This window comes from Bufo bufo, chromosome 7, assembly GCF_905171765.1.
Source record: "Bufo bufo chromosome 7, aBufBuf1.1, whole genome shotgun sequence".
In the NCBI taxonomy this organism is placed as follows: Eukaryota; Metazoa; Chordata; class Amphibia; order Anura; family Bufonidae; genus Bufo; species Bufo bufo.
In genome coordinates, this window is record NC_053395.1 from 140,496,133 (window position 1) to 140,505,827 (window position 9,695).

Consider the following 9,695-nt stretch of genomic DNA (forward strand, 5'->3'; position numbering starts at 1 on the left):
ATCAGCCTACAAATATCTGCCACCACCCAGAACAAATATTTGTCCCTGTCTTAGGTAAATACAGCGGCATAAAAGGCCTTTTCTGTCCGTTGAATGCCTAATGTTTTGGGCCTCGGAGGAATTCAACACCTGTGACGACCACGTGTTTCAACTATTATCATTAGGGGATTTTTCAAGAGGGGGGATTTCGTTAGCCATGTTTTTAATCCAATTTTATATTTTTAGTTCTTTTAAACATATGTATTTGACCTATATTTGTACTGGCCTTCAGTAAAATTTATATCCATTGACCATCTAATAGACATCCAGCCACATACTTACTTGTTCTTTTATGAATGCTGAATGCATAATTTTTGGGGCCTGTAGTACACTGGCCTGCTGGAAAATTGATATCCAATGATCGTGTAATCTACCTTTAGCCACTTACTTACTTGTTCTTTTATGTAAGCTGAAAGAATAATTTTTGGGGCCTGTAGTACACTGGCCTGCTTGAAAATTGATATCCAATGATCGTGTAATCTACTTTCAGCCACTTTCTTGATCTTTTATGTACGCTGAATGCATAGTTTTTGGGGCCTGTATTACACTGGCCTGCTGGAAAATTGATATCCAATGACCGTGTAATCTATCTTCAGCCACTTACTTGTTCTTTTATGTACGCTGAATGCATAATTTTTGGGGCCTGTAGTACACTGGCCTGCTGGAAAATTGATATACAATGACCGTGTAATCCACCTTCAGCCACTTACTTACTTGTTCTTTTATGTACGCTGAATGCACAATTTTTGGGGTCTGTGGTTCACTGGCCTGCTGGAAAATTGATATTCAATGACTGTGTAATCTACCTTCAGCCACTTACTTACTTGTTCTTTTATGTACGCTAAATGCATAATTTATTGGGCCTGTAGTAAACTGGCCTGTTGTAAAATTGATATCCAATGACCATGTAATCTACTTTCAGCCACTTAATTGATCTTTTATGTACGCTAAAAGCATAATTTTTGGGGCCTGTAGTACACTGGCCTGCTGGAAAATTTAAAACCAATGACCATGTAATCTACCTTCAGCCACTTAATTGATCTTATATGTACACAGAATGCATAATTTTTGGGGCCAGTAGTACACTGGCCTGCTGGAAAATTAATATCCAATGACCGTGTAATCTACCTCCAGCCAGAGGCGTATCTATCGCGAGGCAAACAAGGCATTTGCCTGGGGCGGCACTTGCCAATGGGGCGGCAAAATGCCTTGTTTGCCTAGTTAGTTAACGTACACAAATACTTGCCGATCGATCCGATCCTTCACTATGCCGCTGCGAGCGGCAGCATCGCCGGCGCCGCATAGTGAAGGAGTGACTTATCACTTACCTCCTTCTCCCTCCTCCTCCCGACCCCAGGTGTTTCCGGAATTTTTACCTACCCGGCCTTGCTACCCACGTCACTTCCAGTAGTGACGTGGGAGGTGCGTCTCTTCCCTCCGCTCCTGACTGGCTCTGCTGGGGGTTTGTCGGCGCAGGCCCCGTAGCAGAATATTCCGGCCCAGTGCGCATGCCCGAAGGGCAGTAGGAGGCGTAGTAGCAGAAAATTCCGGCTCCTACTGCGCCTGTGCCGAGTCTCTTATTTGCGCATGCGCAGTGGGTCAGAATATTCACAACACAAGCGGCAGCCACAGCCAGCCGGGAAAAGTCTGCCCAGACGGTCGACCGGCTCCCTCCTCACACAGTTGGCCACTTTGCCTGACTCCTGGCCTACCTACCCTGCGAGGAGTGTCCAGGACCAGGCAGAGGAACAAACAGGAGTGAGTGAGACAAGAGAGTTAAAAAGCAAATAGGGCACGTGCACAGTGAGAGTGAGACTCATAAATAAAGGTGGTATGATGTCAGACTGTCTATAGTGGCCCTGGCCTCTCCTTGAGGCTGCCCCATACAGACTGTATGGCCTGGGGCAGCCTCGAGGAGAGGCCAGGGTCACCATAGACAGTCTGACATCATACCACCTTTATTTATGACACAGACACAGTGCACTATTTGCTTGTGGCAGCCGGGCAGCCCCCAATCCCCCATACAGTTTAGTGTCTCCTTGTGGCAGCCCCCGCCCCCCATACAGTATAACGTCTCCTTGTGGCTGCCCCAGTGCCCCATACAGTATAACGTCTCGTTGAGGCTGCCCCCATATGGTATAACGTCTCCTTGAGGCTGCCCCATACGGTATAACGTCTCCTTGAGGCTGCCCTATACAGTATAACGTCTCCCTGAGGCTTCCCCATACAGTATAAGGTCTCCTTGAGGCTGCCCCATACAGTATAAAGTCTCCTTGAGGCTGCCCCATACAGTATAAGGTCTCCTTGAGGCTGCCCCATACAGTATAACATCTCCTTGAGGCTGCCCCCATACGGTATAAGGTCTCCTTGAGGCTTCCCCATGCAGTACAACGTCTCCTTGAGGATGCCCCATGCAGTACAACATCTCCTTGTGGCGGCCCCATACAGTATAACGTCTCCTTGAGGCTGCCCCATACAGTATAACGTCTACTTGAGGCTGCCCCATACAGTATAACGTCTCCTTGAGGCTGCCCCATACAATATAATGTCTCCTTGTGTTTTTTTTCTTTTAAACTGGTATTTATCGCGATATATATCGTTATCGCAATACATTTCTTAATATTGTTATGCAAAACAGGAAAGGGTGGAGACTAAAGAGGAAGGGGTGGGGTTTACAAAGGAAGGGGTTTGGTCATGACAGGAAGGGGTGGGTCAAATTTATATTAGGGGGGGTGCCCGAGTTTAGTGTCGCCTAGGGCAGCACAAAACCAAGGTACACCACTGCCTCCAGCCACATACTTACTTGCTGTTTTATGTACGCTGAATGCATAATTTTTAGGGCCTGTAGTACACTGGCCTGCTGGAAAATTGATATCCAATGACCGTGTAATCTACTTCCAGCCACATACTTACTCGTTCTTTTATGTACGCTGAATGAATAAGTGTTGCGGCCTCGGATGAATTCAACACCAGTGACGACCACGTGTTATCGAATTTTAACTATTATCATTAGGGTTTTTTTCAAGAGGGGGTAATTCGTTAGCCATGTTTTTAATCCAATGTAATATTTTTAGTTTTTTTAAACATATGTATTTGGCCTACAGTAAAATTGATATCCATTGACCGTGTAATATACCTCCGGCCACATAATCAGAATTTATTTTTTGTCAGGTGAATGCCTAATTTTTAAGGCCCGTACTCCCGTGGCCTAAAATAAAATTTTCTCCAACAGGGCACATTTCAGAGAATTTCTCTTTAGGACGCATAAAATGTCCCCTGATTAACCCCTTCCCGACCGCAATCTGAATATATACGTGATAGCTGCACATACCCCGTGCAGCTACCACGTGTATAGACGTCATGGCAGCTCTTCAATCCAAGCGCTGCAAAGCGTTTGGATTAAAGCTTCTGCCCCTGTCCTGCTGCTGTCACAGACAGCATACAGTTCAGTAATGCCGGCAAGGGACCAATCAGAGTGGGCCCTTGCCGATAATCGATCCGATTGGTTAGTCTGTGCAGACTAACCAATCGGATCGCGGCAGTGAAAAAAATGCCGGTTTCAGGCTCTGATCTGCGCTCTGCAGATCAGAGCCTGAAATCAGGTAATGTGTCTTCGTGCCCCCCCGATCTGTGCCCCCCATGTGTGCCCCTCCAAGCCCCCCCTTGTGTCCGCCTGCCTCCTGCGGTCCGCCCCCTCCCCGCCCCATACATTTCTCCTGTCTCCTCAATGCTGGCCGTGACACCCCCCCTCTTTCCAGTGTATGCCACCATGCCCCCATGCCATGCGGTTCCCCTGCTGTGTGTGATGGCGGCGGCTCCATTCCGCGGCAGCAGCATCCATGGGGTTAATAGAGGGAGGGGGCACCCTCTCTCCACCATCGGGGCTGCTGCGCTGCCATGGCAACCGGACGCTTTGCAAAAGCGTCCGCTGTTGCCACCTACAGGGCATTTGATTGTATTATACTTTGCAATGCAAGAGCATTGCAAAGTATAGTACAGCCATCAGCCCCACTGGATCTTCAAGATCCAAGAGGGACTTGATAAAAAAAAAGTGAAAATAATAAAAGTAAAAATGTAAAATTAAAAAAAGAAATCTTTTTTTTCTATAAAAAATGAAGAAAAAAATACACATATTAGGTATCACCGCGTCCGTAACGACCGTCTCTATAAATATATCACATGATAGACCCCGTCCGATATACACCATAAAAAATAAAAATGTAAAAAAAGCCATTTTTGTCACCTTACATCACAAAAAGTGCAACAGCAAGCGATCAAAAAGGCTTATGACCCCCAAAATAGTACCAATCAAACCGTTACCCCATCCCGCAAAAAATTATACCCTATTTAAGACAATCGCCCAAAAAATAAAAAATCTATGGCTCTCAGACTATGGAGACACTAAAACATCATTTTTTTTGTTTCAGAAAAGATATTATTGTGTAAAACTTAAATAAATAAGAAAAAGTATACATATTAGGTATTGCCACGTCCGTAACGATCTGCTCTATAAAACTGTCACATGACCTAACCCCTCAGATAAACGCTGTAAAAATAAATAAATAAAAACTGTTCCAAAACAGCCAATTTTTTGGTCACCTTGCCCCATAAAGTGTAATAATGAATGATCAAAAAATCCTATGTACCCAAAAATGGTACCAATAAAAACCTCAACTCTTTCTGCAAAAAACGAGCCACTGCACAAGACGATTGGCAGAAGAATAAAAAACATATGGCGTTCAGAAAATGGACACACAAAAAGATAATTTATTTTTCAAAATTGGTTTATTATGTAAAACTGAAACAAAAAAACAAAGAAAGTAGACATATTTGATATCATTGCATCCGTAACAACCTGCTCTATAAAAATTGCACATGATCTACCCTGTCAGATGAATCTTGTAAAAAAAAAAAAACTGTGCCATTTTTCAGTTACCTTGCCTCACAAAAAACTTAATATAGAGCAATTAAAAATCATATGTACCCCAAAATAGTACCAATAAAACTGGCACCTTATCCCCTAGTTTCCAAAATAGGGTCACTTTTTGGGAGTTTCTACTGTATGGGTGCATCAGGGGGGCTTTAAATGGGACATGGCATCTAAAACCAGTTTAGCAAAATCTGCCTTCCAAAAACCATACAGCGTTCCTTTCCTTCTGCTCCCTGCCGTGCGCCCTTACATAAGTTTACGACAACATGTGGGGTGTTTCTGTAAACCGCAGAATCAGGGTAATAAATGTTGAGTTTTGTTTGGCTGTTAACCCTCAATGTGTTAAAGAAAAAAATGTAGAAAAATGGAAAATCTGCCAAAAAAGTGAAATTTTGAAATTTCATCTCCATTTTCCTTTAATTCTTGTGGAACACCTAAAGGGTTAACAAAGTTTGTAAAATCAGTTTTGAGTAACTTGAGGGGTGTAGTTTCTACAATGGGGTCATTTATGGGGGGTTTCCACTATGTAAGCCCCACAAAGTGACTTCAGACCTGAACCTGGTCCTTAAAAAGTGGGTTTTGGAAGTCTTCTTAAAAATTTGAAGAATTGCTTCTAAACTTCTAAGCCTTCTAACGTCCTAAAAAAATAAAATGACATTTCCAAAACGATGCCAACATAAAGTAGACATATAGGAAATGTTAAGTAGTAAATATTTTATTAGGTATGACTTTCTGTTTTAGAAGCAGAGAAATAGAAATTTTGAAAATTGAGAATTTTTCAATTTTATTTATAAATTTGGGATTTTTTCATAAATAAAGGTGAAATATATTGACTCAAATTTATGACTATCATGAAGTACAATATGTCACGAGAAAACAATCTCAAAATGGCTTGGATAAATAAAAGTGTTCCAAAGCAATTACCACATAAAGTGACGCATGTCAGATTTGTAAATTTTGACCTGGACACTGGGGCATTAATGACCCTTGGTCATGAAAGAATTAAGATACATATTTTTTGGTGGAATTTTTGGCATTGATCCCACTCTAGTATGTCACTGTCCATGTTGTGAGACTATTTGTACACTTCTACTAAGTATTTGGTGGCTGCAAATATGAGCTAAAGGTTTTTCAGGTTCGCCTGCCATTAAAGTTAATGGGGCCTGCCACGTACTTGCGGTTTGCGAACATTTGATCACGTTCGCGAGCCCTCCCGACCAATGTTCGTCCATCACTAGTGGTAATTGTTGCAGCATGGATTACTCCCCGAATCAAGGGCGGGAAATACTTTCAAAACAGAAACTTTGCAGGATTCAGTGCCTTTAGATAAAACGCAACTTTTGATACATGAAGGTGAAAAACTTCATTATGGCATCCTCCAGGCCTGGAGAACGGAAGATTTTAACCTTTTATGTACTAAAAGTTACATTTTGTCTAAAGGCACTGGATCCTGCAAAGTTTCTGTTTGTAAGTGAAGATACAATCATCCTACAAAGAAGATCATTCTTACAGAAGTGCTCCAAAACACACAAATACTTGCCGATCGATCCGATCCTTCACTATGCCGCTGCGAGCGGCAGCATCGCCGGCGCCGCATAGTGAAGGAGTGACTTACCACTTACCTCCTCCTCCCTCCTCCTCCCGACCCCAGGTGTTTCCGGAATTTTTACCTACCCGGCCTTGCTATCCACGTCACTTCCAGTAGTGACGTGGGAGGTGCGTCTCTTCCCTCCGCTCCTGACTGGCTCTGCTGGGGGTTTGTCGGCGCAGGCCCCGTAGCAGAATATTCCGGCCCAGTGCGCATGCCCGAAGGGCAGTAGGAGGTGTAGTAGCAGAAAATTCCGGCTCCTACTGCGCCTGTGCCGAGTCTCTTATTTGCGCATGCGCAGTGGGTCAGAATATTCACAACACAAGCGGCAGCCACAGCCTGCCGGGAAAAGTCTGCCCAGACGGTCGACCGGCTCCCTCCTCACACAGTTGGCCACTTTGCCTGACTCCTGGCCTACCTACCCTGCAAGGAGTGTCTAGGACCAGGCAGAGGAACAAACAGGAGTGAGTGAGACAAGAGAGTTAAAAAGCAAATAGGGCACGTGCACAGTGAGAGTGAGACTCATAAATAAAGGTGGTATGATGTCAGACTGTCTATAGTGGCCCTGGCCTCTCCTTGAGGCTGCCCCATACAGACTGTATGGCCTGGGGCAGCCTCGAGGAGAGGCCAGGGTCACCATAGACAGTCTGACATCATACCACCTTTATTTATGACACAGACACAGTGCACTATTTGCTTGTGGCAGCCGGGCAGCCCCCAATCCCCCATACAGTTTAGTGTCTCCTTGTGGCAGCCCCCGCCCCCCATACAGTATAACGTCTCCTTGTGGCTGCCCCAGTGCCCCATACAGTATAACGTCTCGTTGAGGCTGCCCCCATATGGTATAACGTCTCCTTGAGGCTGCCCCATACGGTATAACGTCTCCTTGAGGCTGCCCTATACAGTATAACGTCTCCCTGAGGCTTCCCCATACAGTATAAGGTCTCCTTGAGGCTGCCCCATACAGTATAAGGTCTCCTTGAGGCTGCCCCATACAGTATAAGGTCTCCTTGAGGCTGCCCCATACAGTATAACATCTCCTTGAGGCTGCCCCCATACGGTATAAGGTCTCCTTGAGGCTTCCCCATGCAGTACAACGTCTCCTTGAGGATGCCCCATGCAGTACAACATCTCCTTGTGGCGGCCCCATACAGTATAACGTCTCCTTGAGGCTGCCCCATACAGTATAACGTCTCCTTGAGGCTGCCCCATACAGTATAACGTCTCCTTGAGGCTGCCCCATACAATATAATGTCTCCTTGTGTTTTTTTTCTTTTAAACTGGTATTTATCGCGATATATATCGTTATCGCAATACATTTCTTAATAATGTTATGCAAAACAGGAAAGGGTGGAGCCTAAAGAGGAAGGGGTGGGGTTTACAAAGGAAGGGGTTTGGTCATGACAGGAAGGGGTGGGTCAAATTTATATTAGGGGGGGTGCCCGAGTTTAGTGTCGCCTAGGGCAGCACAAAACCAAGATACACCACTGCCTCCAGCCACATACTTACTTGCTGTTTTATGTACGCTGAATGCATAATTTTTAGGGCCTGTAGTACACTGGCCTGCTGGAAAATTGATATCCAATGACCGTGTAATCTACTTCCAGCCACATACTTACTCGTTCTTTTATGTACGCTGAATGAATAAGTGTTGCGGCCTCGGATGAATTCAACACCAGTGACGACCACGTGTTATCGAATTTTAACTATTATCATTAGGGTTTTTTTCAAGAGGGGGTAATTCGTTAGCCATGTTTTTAATCCAATGTAATATTTTTAGTTTTTTTAAACATATGTATTTGGCCTACAGTAAAATTGATATCCATTGACCGTGTAATATACCTCCGGCCACATAATCAGAATTTATTTTTTGTCAGGTGAATGCCTAATTTTTAAGGCCCGTACTCCCGTGGCCTAAAATAAAATTTTCTCCAACAGGGCACATTTCAGAGAATTTCTCTTTAGGACGCATAAAATGTCCCCTGATTAACCCCTTCCCGACCGCAATCTGAATATATACGTGATAGCTGCACATACCCCGTGCAGCTACCACGTGTATAGACGTCATGGCAGCTCTTTAATCCAAGCGCTGCAAAGCGTTTGGATTAAAGCTTCTGCCCCTGTCCTGCTGCTGTCACAGACAACATACAGTTCAGTAATGCCGGCAAGGGACCAATCAGAGTGGGCCCTTGCCGACAATCGATCCGATTGGTTAGTCTGTGCAGACTAACCAATCGGATCGCGGCAGTGAAAAAATGCCGGTTTCAGGCTCTGATCTGCGCTCTGCAGATCAGAGCCTGAAATCAGGTAATGTGTCTTCGTGCCCCCCCGATCTGTGCCCCCCATGTGTGCCCCCCATGTGTGCCCCTCCAAGCCCCCCCTTGTGTCCGCCTGCCTCCTGCGGTCCGCCCCCTCCCCGCCCAATACATTTCTCCTGTCTCCTCAATGCTGGCCGTGACACCCCCCCTCTTTCCAGCGTATGCCACCATGCCCCCATGCCATGCGGTTCCCCTGCTGTGTGTGATGGCGGCGGCTCCATTCCTGAGCCGCCGCCATCAGCAGAGAGTGTCAGCTCTATGCTGACACTCTGCTGTAACCCCATAAATGCCGCGGCAGCAGCATCCATGGGGTTAATAGAGGGAGGGGGCACCCTCTCTCCACCATCGGGGCTGCTGCGCTGCCATGGCAACCGGACGCTTTGCAAAAGCGTCCCCTGTTGCCACCTACAGGGCATTTGATTGTATTATACTTTGCAATGCAAGAGCATTGCAAAGTATAGTACAGCCATCAGCCCCACTGGATCTTCAAGATCCAAGAGGGACTTGATAAAAAAAAAGTGAAAATAATAAAAGTAAAAATGTAAAATTAAAAAAAGAAATCTTTTTTTTCTATAAAAAATGAAGAAAAAAATACACATATTAGGTATCACCGCGTCCGTAACGACCGTCTCTATAAATATATCACATGATAGACCCCGTCCGATAAACACCATAAAAAAAAACTGTAAAAAAAGCCATTTTTGTCACCTTACATCACAAAAAGTGCAACAGCAAGCGATCAAAAAGGCTTATGACCCCCAAAATAGTACCAATCAAACCGTTACCCCATCCCGCAAAAAATTATACCCTATTTAAGACA

The 9,695-nt window shown here is 44.9% G+C and overlaps 1 non-coding gene across 1 annotated transcript; it reads left to right on the forward strand.

Moving 5' to 3' along the window:
• The first annotated feature begins 9,074 nt into the window (after positions 1 to 9,074).
• On the forward strand, positions 9,075 to 9,160 carry LOC121009110. The gene has a single exon (XR_005780704.1). It is a non-coding gene; the product is annotated as a small nucleolar RNA SNORD71 (small nucleolar RNA).
• Positions 9,161 to 9,695: the final 535 nt, after the last annotated feature.